Source organism: Eleutherodactylus coqui, chromosome 6, assembly GCF_035609145.1.
Source record: "Eleutherodactylus coqui strain aEleCoq1 chromosome 6, aEleCoq1.hap1, whole genome shotgun sequence".
Taxonomy (NCBI): domain Eukaryota; kingdom Metazoa; phylum Chordata; class Amphibia; order Anura; family Eleutherodactylidae; genus Eleutherodactylus; species Eleutherodactylus coqui.
In genome coordinates, this window is record NC_089842.1 from 209,606,432 (window position 1) to 209,625,387 (window position 18,956).

Consider the following 18,956-nt stretch of genomic DNA (forward strand, 5'->3'; position numbering starts at 1 on the left):
TGACCCACAACTCCTTTTGCTTGTATAAAAAAAAAGACAGCAACGCTTGAAGGTCTTTTGTGTTTACTCTTTTCTAACAAATTTATTCCCGCAATGTCCTTGCAGACAAAACAGGTTCTGGTGATCTCAGCCACTGAACAATAAATGCAATATACAATGTGTACTGAGAATTTGTTTTTCAGATTTCACATATTGGTGACTGTATACTGAAAGGGAGGAGACACAGCTTAGATATTAGAAAAAACTTTCTGACAGTGAGGGTGATGAATGAGTGGAACAGGTTACCACGGGAGGTGGTGAGTTCTCTTTCAATGGAAGTCTTCAAACAGAGGCTGGACATCTGTCAGCTATGATTTGATGATCCTGCATTGGGCAAGGAGTTGGACCCGATGACCCCGGAGGTCCCTTCCAACTCAACGATTCTATGGTTCTATAGTGGGTCTTATTAGGTAATTAACATGAATAGAAGATAGCCTACGTTATACACTGAAAGGCCATTTTAGTGAACATCTTTTGGCCTTCAGAATCACTGCATTTCATTTCATCATGGTGTTGAAATAGTTCTGTAAAAATATTGTCCCATGTGGGCAGGAAGCTTTTTGTACTTATACGGAGGTACTGACATTGTCTGAACAGCTGATGGGAAGGGTTCGTTGAGGCAACCCTGGCTCACGCCTCAAACGCGCTTCATCCGCCGGTGCTCTAGAAGTGCTGAATAGCTGTGGAGGAAGTCGCAAGCGTCCGCAGACTTCCTCCACTACAAATCCATGCTCAGAACCTACAACCTCGCCCTCCACCGCGCCAAACAAGTCTATTTCACCTCTCTAGTCTCCTCACTATCGCACAACCCTAAATGGCTCTTTGATACTTTTCACTCCCTTCTCAGCCCTAAACTGCAGCCCCCTGTGACAGATCTCAGTGCTGTGGAGTTGGCAGCTTACTTCAAAAAGAAAATAGATGACATCCATCAGGAAATAACTTCCCAATCCCAGACTAGCCCTGACCCTAGTCTTGTCAGCACTGCATCTAGCTCCTGCTCACTGTCTGTACTCAGACCAGCGACAGAGGAAGAAGTCTCCAAATTGCTCTTCTCTGCTCGCCCCACCACCTGCGCTAGCGTCCCCCTCCCCTCACACCTTCTCCGTTCCTTCTCCCCAGTGGTCATCTCCCATCTCACCACTATATTTAACCTCTCTCTGACCTCTGGCATCTTTTCCTCTTTTTTCAAACACGCCATCATATCCCCACTGCTAAAGAAGCCGACTCTGGGCGCGACTGATGCTGCCAACTACCGACCCATCTCAAACCTCCCCTTCATCTCCAAACTACTAGAACGCCTGGTTTACTCCCGCCTTGTAAGCCATCTATCAGAGAACTCTCTCCTAGACCCCCTACAGTCTGGCTTTCGACCTCAACGCTCGACAGAAACTGCCCTTACTAGGGTATCCAATGACCTACTGACAGCCAAATCGAGGGGCGATTACTCCCTACTGATCATCCTTGACCTTTCCGCACCGTTTGACACTGTTGACCACAGACTCCTCCTCAGTATGCTTCGCTCCATTGGCCTAAAGGACATTGCTCTCTCCTGGTTCTCCTCCTACCTATCTGACCGCTCTTTCAGTGTCTCCTTTGCTGGCTCTACCTCCCCTCCTCTTCCTCTTGCTGTTGGGGTCCCCCAGGGCTCGGTTCTAGGCCCCCTTCTTTTCTCTATCTACACAGCCCCAATTGGACAAACCATCATGAGATTTGGCCTCCAATACCACCTGTATGCTGACGACACCCAGCTATGCACCTTTTCCCGTGACATCTCTGCACCTTTCCTCCAAAACATCACCAACTGTCTGTCCGCTGTCTCTAACACTATGTCCTCTCTCTACCTAAAACTAAACCTCTCCAAAACTGACTTACTGGTATTTCGACCCTTCACTAACCGACCTCATCCTGACATCTCCATCTCAGTGTGTGGCACCACCATAACTCCTAGACAACATGCCCGCTGCCTTGGGGTCATATTTGACTCTGATCTCTCTTTTACCTCCTACATCCAATCTCTCGCCCGAACATGCCAGCTGCACCTCAAGAACATCGCAAGAATCCGCTCTTTTCTCACTGTGGACGCTAAAAACGCTCACTGTTGCCCTCATCCACTCCCGGCTCGATTATTGCAACTCGTTGCTGATCGGCCTCCCCTGCACCAGACTCTACCCTCTCCAATCCATCCTGAATGCGTCAGCCAGGCTCATCTTCCTGTCCAGCCACTACTCGGACGCCTCTGCCCTGTGCCAGTCACTGCACTGGCTGCCCGTTAAATACAGAATTCAAATTAAACTTACTACCTTCATCCACAAAGCCCTCCACAGTGCAGCGCCCCCCTATATCGCCTCCCTCATCTCAATCCATCAACCAGCCCGGGCTCTCCGCTCTGCTAATTAAACCAGACTGAGTGCCCCTTTAATTCGAACTTCTCATTCCCGCCTCCAAGACTTCTCCAGAGCAGCACCAGTCCTCTGGAACGCACTACCAAAGGCTACCTGAGCAATCCAGGACTCGCAGAACTTCAGGCGTGCTCTAAAAACGCACCTCTTCAGGGAGGCATACCGCATTCCCTAAACAAACCACTCTGTTCTCCGCCTGATAACATACTCCCTGACCTACTGACTGCTATCCCTGCTAGCCATCATAAACCGCTCCTGCAGTGACACCGTTTCTGCCGTCACACGGCTAAATGTCTGACCATTATCCATGTGTATAACATCGCTCACTCTTCGCCATACCGTGCATATCTCCAGCCCCTTTACCTTCTGTATCACCCCACTATTCGTAGTATGTAAGCTCATTGGAGCAGGACCCTCACCCCTATTGTATCAATCAACTGATTACTATATGTAACTGTGGTTCTGTAATTTTTGCATTTTGTCCTTCTGTATTCCCCCTGTCTATGTAAGCGCTGCGGAATATGTTGGTGCTATACAAATAAAGTTTATTATTATTATTATTATTTTTGCTGCTTGCACTAAATTCTGACCCTCCCTTTAATATGGTGCAACAGATATCTGGATTCATCTGAGAGGCTGATGTTTTTCCACTGCTCAGTGATCCAATTTTTTAGCTCTTTTGTCCACTGGAGTCTCCCCTTTCTGTTTTTCTTAGGCAGCAAAGTCACTGGAACAAGGAACTAAGGAACAATGAGTTCTGTGTTTGGGCAGGTTAGTTGGAGTAGCAGTGTTGTATTTAGCTGCAATTTACTTGACTGTGCAGTGCCTGTTCATCATAACAATTCTTGACATCACCCTCTGACCTGTTTTGTCAAGGAATTGTTTATGTCCACAGGATCCCCTTTCACTGCATGTTATTCCTCATTCACGCCATTCTCCATACACTCTAGATGCAGTTGAATGTGAAAAACCCCACAAGGCCGACAGTGTATGAAATCCATGACTAGGTCTCATTTGAAGTCACTTAGATCTTTAGATTTTCCAATTCTTATGTGGTTTTAGACTGAAGCTGATCCACAGAAAACTCGCTCACTTGGCTTTATGATGCTCTCCGGGGTCTTGGGTCTACTTTCCATACATAGAAGATCTAATTGTGAAAAGGCAGGTTTCTCAAACATAGTGGCCATTCAGTGTAAAGTCCAATTTGAACCTCCAAAACACCTCTTTTCTGATCTTTTATCACCTTGAAATGCAATAAACTTTGCAAAAATCAGCTTGAAATTTATCGTGCCCAGGTCTACTTCCTATCAATGCATTAAAGATAACAATACACTTCAGGTCAAGGCCAACTAAAATCTAGAGGTTTTAAACTTCATCTCATTCCTAAACATTTTTTGTTCCTAAAAAGATCTTTCGTTCAATGAAAGATCATTATTCCTTCACTCAGAGCCATTGAACTTCTATGGCCAATTTTAAGGGCTGTGTTTGCCAACATGTACTATAGAGTGTAGGGCTACGACGGCGGAGTGATTGTTCACCACATGAACATTTGTTGAATGGTTACTCAACCACCAACTAGTTTTTATCTAATGTGTATGGCGACCTTTACTTCAAACAATCCTTTTCCTCATTTAGTTAAAGGGGTTGTCCCAAGTGAACAACTTCTTCTGAAAAGGAAGGCACCTCAGCCATCAGCTGTTTACCATGGATTCGGTGTCTAAAACCTCTGGTCATTAGCTGATGTTAATGGGGATAGCCGTGGACAGCCACTTGTTTTCCCTGTAGTAGTTGGTCATTAAGGAGTTAAGGAAGACCAGAAATCAGTGAGTTGGGATTATTGCTGTCTTATTGTTTTTTTACTTTAATAGTTATAAAGAGGCAAAAGGAAGACTCAAGGGTGCACTTGTGAAGACATTTACATATTCCTCAATGCATAGGTTGTTCAATTGGGTATGCTGGGCACAGAATATATTGTTTACAGGCTGCTGTAGCCATTGGCAGAGCTCAGCTGAAGATGGAGAAAACAGCAGATTATGTTCTCTGTAACACACATGCAAAAATAACTGCATCATGTAGGACATTATATAGAAGTACCGAGCAGTGTAGATGTGATACCAGTAACTGTGGGACTGTTAATAGCTCACCATTAGCTCCAGAAGCACATCTATGTGATTCTTTGCTTTTGTCTCCCTTGTCTTCCCCTCACTTCTCTCCATAGACTTTAATAGGCAACTTGTGTCATCACTAGAGATGAGCGAACGTGTTCGTCCGAGCTTGATATTCGTGCGAATATTAGGGTGTTCGGGATGTTCGTTATTCGTAACGAACACCATGCGGTGTTCGGGTTACTTTCACTTCCTTCCCTGAGACGTTAGCGCGCTTTTCTGGCCAACTGAAAGACAGGGAAGGCATTACAACTTTCCCCTGCATCGTTCAAGCCCTATACCACCCCCCTGCAGTGAGTGGCTGGGGAGATCAGGTGTCCGCCGAATATAAAAGTCGGCCCCTCCCGCGGCTCGCCTCAGATGCCGTGTGAGTTAGATGAGGGACAGTGCTGTTTGTACCGGAGCTGCTGTAGGGAAAGAATTGGTAGTTAGTGTAGGGTTCAAGACCCCCCAAAGGTCCTTATTAGGGCCACTGATAGCTGTGTGTTGGCTGCTGTTAGCAGTGGCAATTATTTTTTTTCTCAAAATCGCCTCTGCAGAGCGTTGCACCCGGCATTAGGGACAGAAGTGCTGCATAGGCAGGGAGAGTGTTAGGAGTGAGTGTAGCCTTCAAGAACCTCAACGGTCCTTTCTAGGGCCATATTTAACCGTGTGCAGTACTGTGCTGGCTGCTGTTAGCTGTGCTGCATTTTTTTTTCTTCTCAAAATCGCCTCTGCAGAGCATTGCACCCTCCATTGATACTGCAGGGAAAGAATTGTGTAGGCAGGGCCACAACACAGTTATTATTCATTGAATATACGCAGTGCTGCCTTTTGGTGGAAAAAAACTGAAAATAATTCTATTTGTCCTGCCTCTGTCCGTCCTAAGGGCGGTGGACACGTGTCGGCTGCAACGTTTAAAAATCAGACGCACCCAGCTACGTTTTACTCCTGGCTTTGCCATTTGCTTTCCTTAATTGGGAAAAAAAATACCTGCTCTGCCAGAGTTAATAACTCTGCTACCCTCACGTTCTGTGACACATTAGCAGGGACACAGCACAGTTATTAAACTTCTCATGTTCATTGAATATACGCAGTGCTGCCTTTTGGTGGAAAAAAACTGAAAATAATTCTATTTGTCCTGCCTCTGTCCGTCCTAAGGGCGGTGGACACGTGTCGGCTGCGTGTGCAACGTTTAAAAATCAGACGCACCCAGCTACGTTTTACTCCTGGCTTCGCCATTTGCTTTCCTTAATTGGGAAAAAAAATACCTGCTCTGCCAGAGTTAATAACTCTGCTACCCTCACGTTCTGTGACACATTAGCAGGGACACAGCACAGTTATTAAACTTAGATTATTCATTCACTAGAGGCAGTGGGGCCTTTCGTTTTCAAAAAAGGGAAAAAATTATATTTGGCCTGCAGTCTTGCGCCAATTTATTTCCTGCCTGTGAAATCAAATCACTGGTAATACAGCATGCTGAGGGGTAGGGGTAGGCCTAGAGGACGTGGACGCGGCCGAGGACGCGGAGGGCCAAGTCAGGGTGTGGGCACAGGCCGAGCTCCTGATCCAGGTGTGTCGCAGCCGACTGCTGCGCGATTAGGAGAGAGGCACGTTTCTGGCGTCCCCACATTCATCGCCCAATTAATGGATCCACGCAGGAGACGGTTATTAGAAAATGAGCAGTGTGAGCAGGTCCTGTCCTGGATGGCAGAAAGTGCTTCGAGCAACCTATCGTCAACACGCAGTTCTGCGCCGTCCACTGCTGCAAATCCGAATCCTCTGTCTGCTGCTCCTCCTTCCTCCCAGCCTCCTCACTCCACTACAATGACACCTGCTCAGGAGCGGGAACACTCCCAGGAACTGTTCTCGGGCCCCTGCTTAGATTGGGCAGCAGCGGTTCCTCTCCCACCAGAGGAGTTTATCGTCACTGATGCCCAACCATTCGAAAGTTCCCGGGGTCCGGGGGAAGAGGCTGGGGACTTCCGCCAACTGTCTCAACAACTTTCTGTGGGTGAGGAGGACGATGACGATCAGACACAGTTGTCTTGCAGTGAGGTAGTAGTAAGGGCAGTAAGTCCGAGGGAGCAGCGCACAGAGGATTCGGAGGAAGAGCAGCAGGACGATGAGGTGACTGACCCCACCTGGTGTGCAACGCTTACTCAGGAGGACAGGTCTTCAGAGGGGGAGTCAAGGGCATCAGCAGGGCAGGTTGCAAGAGGCAGTGCGGTGGCCAGGGGTAGAGGCAGGGCCAGACCGAATAATCCACCAACTGTTTCCCAAAGCGCCCCCTCGCGCCATGCCACCCTGCAGAGGCCGAGGTGCTCTAAGGTCTGGCAGTTTTTCACAGAGACGCCTGACGACCGACGAACAGTGGTGTGCAACCTTTGTCGCGCAAAGCTCAGCCGGGGAGCCAACACCAACAGCCTCACCACCACCACCATGCGCAGACATATGATGGCCAAGCACCCCACAAGGTGGGACGAAGGCCGTTCAGCGCCTCCGGTTTGCACCGCTGCCTCTCCCCCTGTGCCCCAACCTGCCACTGAGATGCAACCCCCCTCTCAGGACACAGGCACTACCGTCTCCTGGCCTGCACCCACACCCTCACCTCCGCTGTCCTCGGCCCCATCCAGCAGTGTAGTTCAGCGCACCGTCCAGCCGTCGCTTGCGCAACTGTTGGAGCGCAAGCGCAAGTACGTCGCCACGCACCCGCACGCTCAAACATTAACCGTCCGCATAGCAAAATTCATCAGCCTTGAGATGCTGCCGTATAGGGTTGTGGAAACGGAGTCCTTCAAAAGTATCATGGAGGCGGCGGCCCCGCGCTACTCAGTTCCCAGTCGCCACTACTTTTCCCGATGTGCCATCCCAGCCCTGCACGACCACGTCTCCCGCAACATTGTACGCGCCCTCACCAATGCGGTTACTGCCACGGTCCACTTAACAACGGACACGTGGACAAGCACAGGCGGGCAGGCCCACTACATCTCCCTGACGGCACATTGGGTGAATTTAGTGGAGGCTGGGACAGAGTCAGAGCCTGGGACCGCTCACGTCCTACCCACCCCCAGAATTGCGGACCCCAGCTCGGTGGTGGTATCTGCGGAGGTGTATGCTTCCTCCACTAAAGCACCCTCCTCCTTCTCCTCCTCCTCTGTCTCGCAATCAAGATGTGTTAGCCGCAGCATGTCGCCAGCAGTCGGTGTCGCGCGGTGTGGCAGCACAGCGGTGGGCAAGCGTCAGCAGGCCGTGCTGAAACTACTCAGCTTAGGCGATAAGAGGCACACGGCCCACGAACTGCTGCAGGGTCTGACACAGCAGACCGACCGCTGGCTTGCGCCGCTGAGCCTCCAACTGGGCATGGTCGTGTGTGACAACGGCCGTAACCTGGTGGCGGCTCTGCAGCTCGGCAGCCTCACGCACGTGCCATGCCTGGCCCACGTCTTTAATTTGGTGGTTCAGCGCTTTCTGAAAAGCTACCCACGCTTGTCAGACCTGCTCGTAAAGGCGCGCCGGCTCTGCGCACATTTCCGCAAGTCCCACACGGATGCTGCCACCCTGCGCACCCTGCAACATCACTTTAAGCTGCCAGTGCACCGACTGCTGTGCGACGTGCCCACACGGTGGAACTCTACGCTCCACATGTTGGCCAGGCTCTATGAACAGCGTAGAGCTATAGTCGAATACCAACTCCAACATGGGCGGCGCAGTGGGAGTCAGCCTCCTCAATTCCTTTCAGAAGAGTGGGCCTGGTTGGCAGACATCTGCCATGTCCTTGGTAATTTTGAGGAGTCTACCCAGGTGGTGAGCGGCGATGCTACAATCATTAGCGTCACCATTCCTCTGCTATGCATCTTGAGAAATTCCCTGCAAACCATAAAGGCAGCTGCTTTGCGCTCGGAAACGGGGGTGGGGGAAGACAGTATGCCGCTGGATAGTCAGGGCACCCTCCTGTCTATTTCTCAGCGCGTACAGGAGGAGGAGGAGGAGCATGAGGAGGATGAGGAGGAGGGGGAAGAGACAGCTTGGCCCGCTGCTGACGGTACACCGGCTGATTGCCTGTCATCCTTTCAGCGTGTATGGCCTGAGGAGGAGGAGGAGGAGGAGGAGGATCCTGAAAGTGATCTTCCTAGTGAAGACAGCCATGTGTTGCGTACAGGTACCCTGGCACACATGGCTGACTTCATGTTAGGATGCCTTTCTCGTGACCCTCGCGTTGCACGCATTCTGGCCACGACGGATTACTGGGTGTACACACTGCTCGACCCACGCTATAAGGAGAACCTGCCCACTCTCATTCCCGAAGAGGAAAGGGGTTCGAGAGTGTTGCTATACCACAGGACCCTTGCGGACAAGCTGATGGTAAAATTCCCAGCCGACAGCGCTAGTGGCAGAAGGCGCAGTACCGAGGGCCAGGTAGCAGGGGAGGTGCGGAGATCGAGCAGCATGTACATCCCAGGCAGTGCAACAGTCTTTAAGGGCCTGGCCAGCTTTATGGCTCCCCACCAAGACTGTGTCACCGCTCCCGTCAAGGCTGAGTCGGCGGGAGCACTGTAAAAGGATGGTGAGGGAGTACGTAGCCGATCGCACGACCATCCTCGGTGACGCCTCTGCCCCCTACAACTACTGGGTGTCGAAGCTGGACATGTGGCCTGAACTAGCGCTGTATGCCCTGGAGGTGCTTGCTTGTCCTGCGGCTAGCGTCTTGTCGGAGAGGGTGTTTAGTGCGGCTGGGGGAATCATCACAGATAAGCGTAGCCGCTTGTCAACCGACAGTGCCGACAGGCTAACACTCATCAAGATTGTTAGGGAATTCAATGTTCCGTCAATATGCTGTGAGGCTCCAAATCAAAGGTGGTTATGGCGGCCGCCGTGAGAAAGCTATGAAACACAGAGATCAGGCCTGTGTCTAGAAGCAATCTGAGTTTATTGTGTACATTGCCTTATTCTTATACAAAAATAGGTAGGCGTATCCAAGTGTCGTCCGAATCAAAGGCTAGTGTTACAGAGCTTGAATCTGTTATACTGAGGTCAAAGTACTAAGGTGGTGAATAATTGCGTTTTCTCAATAAACAATGCTTTATTTATTTGAATGTAGACTCCCTGTCTGGTATCCTTGATTCCAATCTACATTTTAATCACATGCCCTACCTAGACAGCCAAGAACAAAGCATTCCACACAACCTTTTGATCAGTGTAACGAGATAAACAAGATCTTGGAGACATGATGGACATTTAAGATTACACCTGTACTTAATGTAATTAAGTACTAACCTAAATGTACAAGCATTTAGCAGAGCTTTTCATAGGACACAGAATAGAGTGTACAATTTAGGCCTACAGCCTCCGGAAACGTATATCAAAGATACATACATATATAAATTAATATGTTCATAACCCTCACAATCCCCCATTTGAAACAGTCCATCTTGAAAAGAGCCTTTGTTGTGGTACTATCAGGGGTGCTAAGCCACCCCTGCCGGTCTTTCTATCCTCTTCGCCGGATCCCCACTGTTGTTGCTCTTTTACGTATGACTGTTTTAACGATATCGTAGAGGGAGCGATTCCAGATAATTTGCTTGTCTCCGTATCCCACAGAATGTCCATAAATTGCAAACACTCAAAAGAATGAACAAAAGAAACAGTATTAGTAATGGGTGAAACATAAAATCCATCATCTTTCCTGCTGTAGGTGACCATCCAGTAAAAATATCATACAAGTTATACTCTGTGTCTACCTGGATCTTAGTACCTATGCTGACCAACTTATCTCCTACCCATACATGTTTTTCTAATTCCATAAGGGAGGGGTTAGTAACATCCAAATTCTTTTGAAGGTGTTCAGTGTCTTTCATTAGTCTTACAATTCTACCCAAGGATACAGTCAGAGTTGACATAGGGATAGCATCTGGGTGCCAGTAGTACCTTAATGTTGCTTCAGCATCTGGCAAAAAGGTGTAAGTTTCTGTAAATCAATGTATCACCGACATGTTCTGTATACATCCAGACAATGGAGTGGTGAGATTATACATTCTGGTGGTTTTAGTTTGGTTGGTAACAAAGCATATATATTGGGGGCCAACTTCTATCAGCATATGGAAAGACGCAGGTAGCACCGTCCAATCACATATGCTGACTGAAAGCTGCTGGAAACATGGCTCATATGCGGCTGTACTCCGTCCGCATGCTAGGCCATCCAGTGTTTCTTCACAGTTCTCTATGCCATGGGTTTTATTTTCACTATAAATCATCATACCTGTGAACTTGGGCAACCAATATTGTAAAGCATATAGAGGCGGTCCAAACACCACAGGTAGTACTACAGACTTACACATCATAAAATCATTTCCCCAGTGCTATACTCATCAGAGCATTCTACACCATCAGCCCGGGGCCGTATCCAGGATGCTACTGGAATTACATTATTGAGAATATTTCTCCACAATTTTTCATTATTTGTCATCACATCTGACTGCTTTGTCCCTCTCGTGAATCATATATACATATTGCAGGCTACATTGTGTATAGTTCATGAATTTACTCATATTTACAAACAAATCCTTTTAAACCGCAAAACCAGATTAAAAAGCGTTAATACATCCTTATCATATCCTAATTAGAGATGAGCGAACGTGTTCTTAACGAACACTTACGCACCCGGACACCGGCTTTTCCGAGGACTTCCGTGTTCGCGCGTAAGTATTCGGGGGGCGCCGGGGGGCGGGGAGAGGCGCGGCGGCGCGGGCGGCAGCAGCGGGGAACAGGGGGGAGCCCTCTCTCTCTCCCTCTCCCCCCCACTCCCCGCCGCAACCCCCCGCGCTGCCACGGCGACCCCCGAACTTTTTTCGCCCGAACACGGAATTCCTCGCGAAGTTCGGTGTCCGGGCGAAAAGGGGCGGAGCCGAACACGTTCGCTCATCTCTAATCCTAATGCAAGACATCGGGGGAGGAACAAGGCATGCATTGTGCCTGAACATTTATCAATCTAGAAACATCCTGTCCTACCCCAGCCATTTTATTCTTCATCACCTCTAAATCTATAGAGTTCAGAACCCCTACACCTGTACCAATTCCCCCTAATAGGGTATCATACCATTTTCGTTTTCCTCTGGTGCAGGGTTTCATTGCCTGAAGAGAAATATTATAATGCACAATGGTTTTCTGGCTCTTTGTGGATGATAAGGGGTGTCAAATGCCTGGGAGTTACCCAGGGCAGAGATGAAGTGTTGCATTATTTCACCTGTGAAATGTGTACCTCTATCTGACTTGATTACCTCTGGTACCCCGTATCTGCAGATTACCTTATTCATGAGCTTCTTTTCAGTTACCTGCTCATTTACTTTTGTAACAGGGTACGCCTCCAACCTGAAAAACATCAACAACAACAAGCACATATTCATACTTCCCAACACGTGGGAGCTGAATGTCGTCAATTTGCAATCCCTGAAATGGGTAGAGTGGTCCTGGCAAGTGCCTTTGTGGTCAATTTACTTCTACCCTGTTGCTTACGACATAGCTCATGCAAAATTGGACAAATGATGTAGCAGCTATAGAGAACCCAGGGGCCAACCCTTTCTCTCTCAAGCATCAGTAGGTAACATAGCTGCCTTCGATAGGTGAGTCTTTCCATGGATCAGCTGGGCCATCATGGGGTACAGGGATCGTGGTAGGCAAGTTACTGACTGTTTGCCATACGCCACCCTGTTCTACTGCTCCCATATTAGTCCATTTATCTTTTTCTTCTTTGCTGGCTTGTGACTGTAATGCCTTTAGTACATCAATGTTCAAATTTTTATCAAAGTCCAAATCATAGTCTCTGACTTGTGCGGTCAGTATCTTCTTTTCTTCTTTCTTCCACGGCTTGAGGGCCGCTGTCTGCGCTGAAGTCTGCTAGGGCGTTGCCTTTTGCTTCTGCACTGTTGGCTTTAGTATGAGCTTTCACCTTCAGGATTGCTACTTTGTCTGGTAGGAGTAGGGCTTTCATAAGGTTCTGTACTGCTACACCATTCTCAATGGGTTGTCCTACAGAAGTTTAAAAATGTCTGGCCTTCCGTATTGGGCCGTAACCATGATCTATGCCGAATACATACCAGGAGTCAGTGTAAATGGTTACCTTCTGTCACTCTACACGCCTCAGTGAGGGCCTTCAGTTCCGCTTCTTGTGCTGAGACATGCGGAGGCATTCTGCTTTTAGAGATCTTGTTGTGTGAACACTGCATATCTGGTGTGGAGTTGTCAATCACCCTGGTACCATCTATAAAAAAAAACAAACTCAAAATATGTATTAACAAGGGGTTTCAGTAACTCTTTAAAACTTAAACTTTCTTGTTGCATCAATGCTAGACAATCATGCTGATATTCTATTCCAAATAGATCACGTTCTTATTTGCAAAAATTTTTTTTAAAAATAGCTGATCTGTAATACATAGATCACCTATGCATCCCCCTCCCCCATTTGATCACCTATGCCTCCCCCTCCCCCATTTGATCACCTATGCCTCCCCCTCCCCCATTTGATCACCTATGCCTCCCCCTTCCCCATTTGAAACAGGATACTCGATTGGAAGAAGAGTAGCCGGGTTCACCATTGAAAAGAAATATTAAAGGGGGGGGCATGAGCAAAGCACATTGCAACCTTATTTAACGAGCTAGAGACAGGTGTTTAGGTTGTACTTGAGTGAGTATACTCTGGATGTCATGAGGGGTGAGAACCACTAGGGGGTAGTCCAGGACCAACTCAGAAGATTTGTCAACCATTGCTTGTACTGCTGCTACCGCACGGACACAGGAGGGGGGCTCCTCGGGCTACCGGATCCAATCTCATGGAGTAATACCCAAGTGACCGTGGACGTCCTCCATGTTTTTGCGTCAATACTGCTGTCGCATGAAAGGCCAGGGACGGCAGTATGAGACAAGTCCCAAAAAGGTGCGAAGCTTTGGCAGCAGAAGAAGATACAGAAATGGCTTGAACTGCAGCCCTGCGTCGTTCTGTGAGATGTCTGCCTTCTTGAGCTAGACAACAACCTTTTGTTTACAAAGCTGTAATTTTTCCTTTTTAAGCCTTGCAGCCATTTTCTGCTAAAAAAAAAAATTTTTTTTTTTTTTAGAAGAGAAATGGATGCAGATTGACATTTTCAGATCCTCAGCACAAAGCTGGAAAGTCATTAACATATTGCAACAGCACAGTCCCCTCAGGCGGAGTCCAGGCCTGCAAAACAGACTGGAGTGCCTGGGTGTACATGTTTGGAGAATTCTGCATTCCTTGTAGCAGGACGGTCCAAGCATTTTTTTTGTTTTCTTTTAGCTTTACATAAATGCCCTTTTGTCTGAAAAAGGGCCGGAGATTCAGACTGTCTCCACTCTGGTTTATTATCTATGACCTTAGGGATTTCAATAGACCTTCTACAAAGGCCATACTAAGTACATGTTTACCCATCTCTTCTATGCCCCTATATCCCAGATCTGACAAATGTTGTTGAAGGGGGGCATAGAATTGTTTTACACTTTCTTCCTTCTCTTTGTGTAATTAGAAAGAGACAAGGAGGATTCTCTCAATTTTTTTCTTTTTTTTTTCTTTTTCCCCAATGTTTCAGACAAATTAAAAATATTTTACCACTTCTCAATTCTCTATGTTTAATTTAATCCTAATCTGTGCCACAATAGTTTTTCACATAATTTTAGATTATCGTTCCCACTGCCTTCCCTGTTTTACATATACTCCTGCATCTCCTCCTTGTCCTCCTTCTCATGCTTCCACTCACTAGCCTAGGATCTAGTGAGCATAGGCATAACCGGTTTGCACCGAGGAGCTCCGCAAGCAGGGCAGCTCTCTCTCCAATCCGGGTTCTGTTGTCCACAATGCCAGCAGGTCCATCCCTCCAGTCCAATGTTTGACCTTGGAGTGGATGACTTGGCATAGGGTGGGGAGGAGACGGTTGGAATTGAGATGAAGGAGGGGGTGAAGATGGAAGAGGGAACTGACCCGACAATGAGAGAACATCTTTGAATTCTTTTCTCATTTCATTTTCAGCTACTGAACAGTATATATATATATGATACAACATACTTCCTATGTAGCCAAATATAACCAATTCTTAATTCAGATTTCTTTGCAAAGACAAGTAGGTCTTCTAAAGCCCAGTACTCCACCCTTTGAAATGTATCTTATCTTCTATAGAACACAGAAACTTCTCCAGACAAATAGCTGTATAACTGGTTCCACTGCCTGTAAGCATTCCTTGTATTGTGCAAATAACCTGGGCTGACTGTTCAAAATGAACTTAGAGTGTAATACACTTGCCCCCACCTTACAAAAACTGCAAATTCACACTCACTAAGGGGGGTTTTATTCATTCCTATACGGACTGATAATATGTGAAGTAGAAATTGGGATTGTATTTACTGTACACCAGATTTCCAATAATGAGCGAATTATGTATAGATAAGAAAAACTCTTAGTACCGTGGTTTTTACACAATTTGCTCAGAATAGGCTACCCAATGACAAACACAATACAACTTATGCCCATTTCTACCCATATACTCATATTCACCACACTGCGACCACTCAGCGGCCAATATATTATAGGGGGCTTTATTCCACCCTGGCATAATTAACAATTCATCGGACACTTCTTTGTTCTTAGCTACCGACATTTTCGTACTATTGCGGATTTTCTTAAACAGCGACATTTTCACACTATGCCAGATTATCACAAGAAATTCTTCAACTATCAGTTTATCAAAATTTTCCTTTAAAACAAACTAGTGTATTACTCTCTGCGTAATCCTGTTCACAGCGCCATTTATGTATTGCTGCAAGGAGCAAGACTTAGTTCAAATTACGCTTTAAAGAGAGTTAGACACTATAAGAAAAAGGTTCATACTGTAGTTGATTGGGACCCTAATAAGTGGGATGGGGACCAATATTCATTTGCCAATTTCTTTAGCTATCTTTCACACCTTATCCTCTTTACCAGCAGTATGGACAATGGCTGGCGGTTTATGTACACCAAGAGGCTTATTATTTTTATTATTATTTTCTTTATACACTCTTCAAATAAAATACTGTTGTTAATTGGAAATGAATTACACTTTAAATAGAACTTTTGTTATTAATTTGACTAAAGTACTTATCAGGTGTTTCAAGTACACAATTATCTCATATTAATATCTTAATTCAATAATATTCAAATTAACACAACTCAATATTTTTGAATTCCACATATTCCACGAATCTGTATATACATATATACACTGTGGTAATCCTGGGCTATTATCTCACACAACTAGTCTCAGGAATAAAATTAGATGCCCCTCCTTTGGTCACTCCATTTGTTCAAGTGAGAGACTTAACATGGAGTCTAAGAGTGACCTTCACTCTATACATTACCACAATATACATATATATATACACCAACATCCACTTAAAATGGAGACACACTTCTCACCTAGGCTGGACTGTGTGGAGGGTGGAGCAAGACCTATTCCTATTGTTCTTCCCTCCCATCTCCTTACATCACCTAGCTCCACCCCCTGTGGTCTGGCTCAGCATTTGGTCATTTTTGCTTCATTTCGTTTCTGGTTACCGGACAGTATACACCATATAACACAGTCTAACTCTCATACAGGTCCTTCCATTTATACACACACATAAAGACAAAAACATTTGCATGTCAGTTACTACTTTTTTAAGTGTCAGTACTTCCTCACTTGTCTAAAAGTGTCGGTACTTCCCAACCCTGCTTATTTCCCCCCGTCTCAACTACTTCTCTTATACCTATAAGAGGCTCCCATCAGGGATTTTATCCCCTGAAAATTTTAGGCTTCCCTGGTACAATTTATACCATGCCTTCCCGAGATCGGCAAGAGGGTTTCATATTCTGTATTCTGTACACTGACCATGCAAAGTAACAAATAAAGACAATAACAGTTAAACACCCGCACAGCATATTCAGCCCACCATATGAATTCTTAAAAAGCTTGAAGATTTATAAGAGGCATGCACTTCTTACCCCTCGGACAGGAAAGGAGCAGCCAGGAAGCACGGATAGATTGTGGCAAGATAAAACCTTACCTTACTGCGCAGTTTTTGTCAATCCGTGGTTCCGAGTGGCTCCTTATCCCATCTGGGTCCGGGGGGGTTCGAGGTGTAGGTGTTCCTCTTGTTCCATCAAGCCCCGCGTTCGGGCGCCAATTAATGTTAGGGAATTCAATGTTCCGTCAATATGCTGTGAGGCTCCAAATCAAAGGTGGTTATGGCGGCCGCCGTGAGAAAGCTATGAAACACAGAGATCAGGCCTGTGTCTAGAAGCAATCTGAGTTTATTGTGTACATTGCCTTATTCTTATACAAAAATAGGTAGGCGTATCCAAGTGTCGTCCGAATCAAAGGCTAGTGTTACAGAGCTTGAATCTGTTATACTGAGGTCAAAGTACTAAGGTGGTGAATAATTGCGTTTTCTCAATAAACAATGCTTTATTTATTTGAATGTAGACTCCCTGTCTGGTATCCTTGATTCCAATCTACATTTTAATCACATGCCCTACCTAGACAGCCAAGAACAAAGCATTCCACACAACCTTTTGATCAGTGTAACGAGATAAACAAGATCTTGGAGACATGATGGACATTTAAGATTACACCTGTACTTAATGTAATTAAGTACTAACCTAAATGTACAAGCATTTAGCAGAGCTTTTCATAGGACACAGAATAGAGTGTACAATTTAGGCCTACAGCCTCCGGAAACGTATATCAAAGATACATACATATATAAATTAATATGTTCATAACCCTCACAAGATGAACAAAGGCTGGATTTCCCCAGACTTCTGTTCTCCACCAGCGGACAGCAGCGATACGTAAGCAATACGTAGGCTGCACCCGCGGATGGAAGCTACGTTCTCTCTCACCATCCAAAACGGGGACATTTCTGCTTCATCAATCTGTGTCTAATATTCCTCCTCCTCCTCCTGCTCCTCCTCCTGAAACCTCACGTAATCACGCTGAACGGGCAATTTTTCTTAGGGCCACAAGGCTCACTCAAATAATTTTTCTGAACAATTTTTATAAGTTTCAATGCGCTTAAAAGCGTTGGAACTTTAACTTGAACCAATTTTTCGTTACACTGGGCTGCCTCCAGGCCTAGTTACCACTTAAGCCACATTAACCAAAGCGATTCACCTGCCATCTTGGTTGGGCATGGCCAATTTTTACTGAGGTACATTAGTACTGTTGGTACACCAAATTTTTGGGGCCCTCACCTACAGTGTAATCATAGCAATTTGTATGTTCTTCGCCTGCACTCATGGTACAGAAAGGTGTGTGGGGTTGGCCTACACTTTAGCTACATAAATGTAACTTGGGCCTTGGCTATACTAAGGCTACTGAAATGGAACTAAGACTGCGCTCCCGCTATACTGCTGCTTCGGAATTGTTACTGGGGCCTGTCTTGAGTGCTACTATTGCTGACATGGAACAAAAAATGCGCTCCCGCTATACTGCTGCTTCGGAATTGTTACTGGGGCCTGTCTTGAGTGCTACTATTGCTGACATGGAACAAAGACTGCGCTCCCGCTATACTGCTGCTTCGGAATTGTTACTGGGGCCTGTCTTGAGTGCTACTATTGCTGACATGGAACGAAGACTGCGCTCCTCCTATAATGCTGCTAGTGATATGTTAGTGGGGCCTGTCCTAATGCTACGGCTGAAATGTTACGAATTCTGGGCTCTGCCTATACCGCTGCTAATGGTATGTCTCTGGGGTGTGGAAACAGAGGCTTCCGAAAGACATGATGGCGGCGAGGCCATTTCCCACCAACGTGGTTACTGTTAAGGTGCATATAACCACGGACACGTGGAGAGGACACGTAGTGCCTCAAAAACATCCCCCTCCTCCTCCAACAGGGAAAACATTCTTGGCAAATGCCTTTGCATTGGTTCGTCTGGTGGCAGTCCAAGAATTTCACCTTTACCGACACAACAAGAGAGCCCCCACACCATCCCCCCGCCACGGCCCACTTAATCCTGGCCGCATTCCGAAAACCAACAAAATACAACCGTGCTACTAGGTCCGCAGTCACCACCACATTACCACCAACGCGGTTACTGTTAAGGTGCATATAACCACGGACACGTGGACAGGACACGTAGTGCCTCAAAAACATCCCCCTCCTCCTCCAACAGGGAAAACATTCTTGGCAAATGCCTTTGCATTGGTTCGTCTGGTGGCAGTCCAAGAATTTCACCTTTACCGACACAACAAGAGAGCCCCCACACCATCCCCCCGCCACGGCCCACTTAATCCTGGCCGCATTCCGAAAACCAACAAAATACAACCGTGCTACTAGGTCCGCAGTCACCACCACATT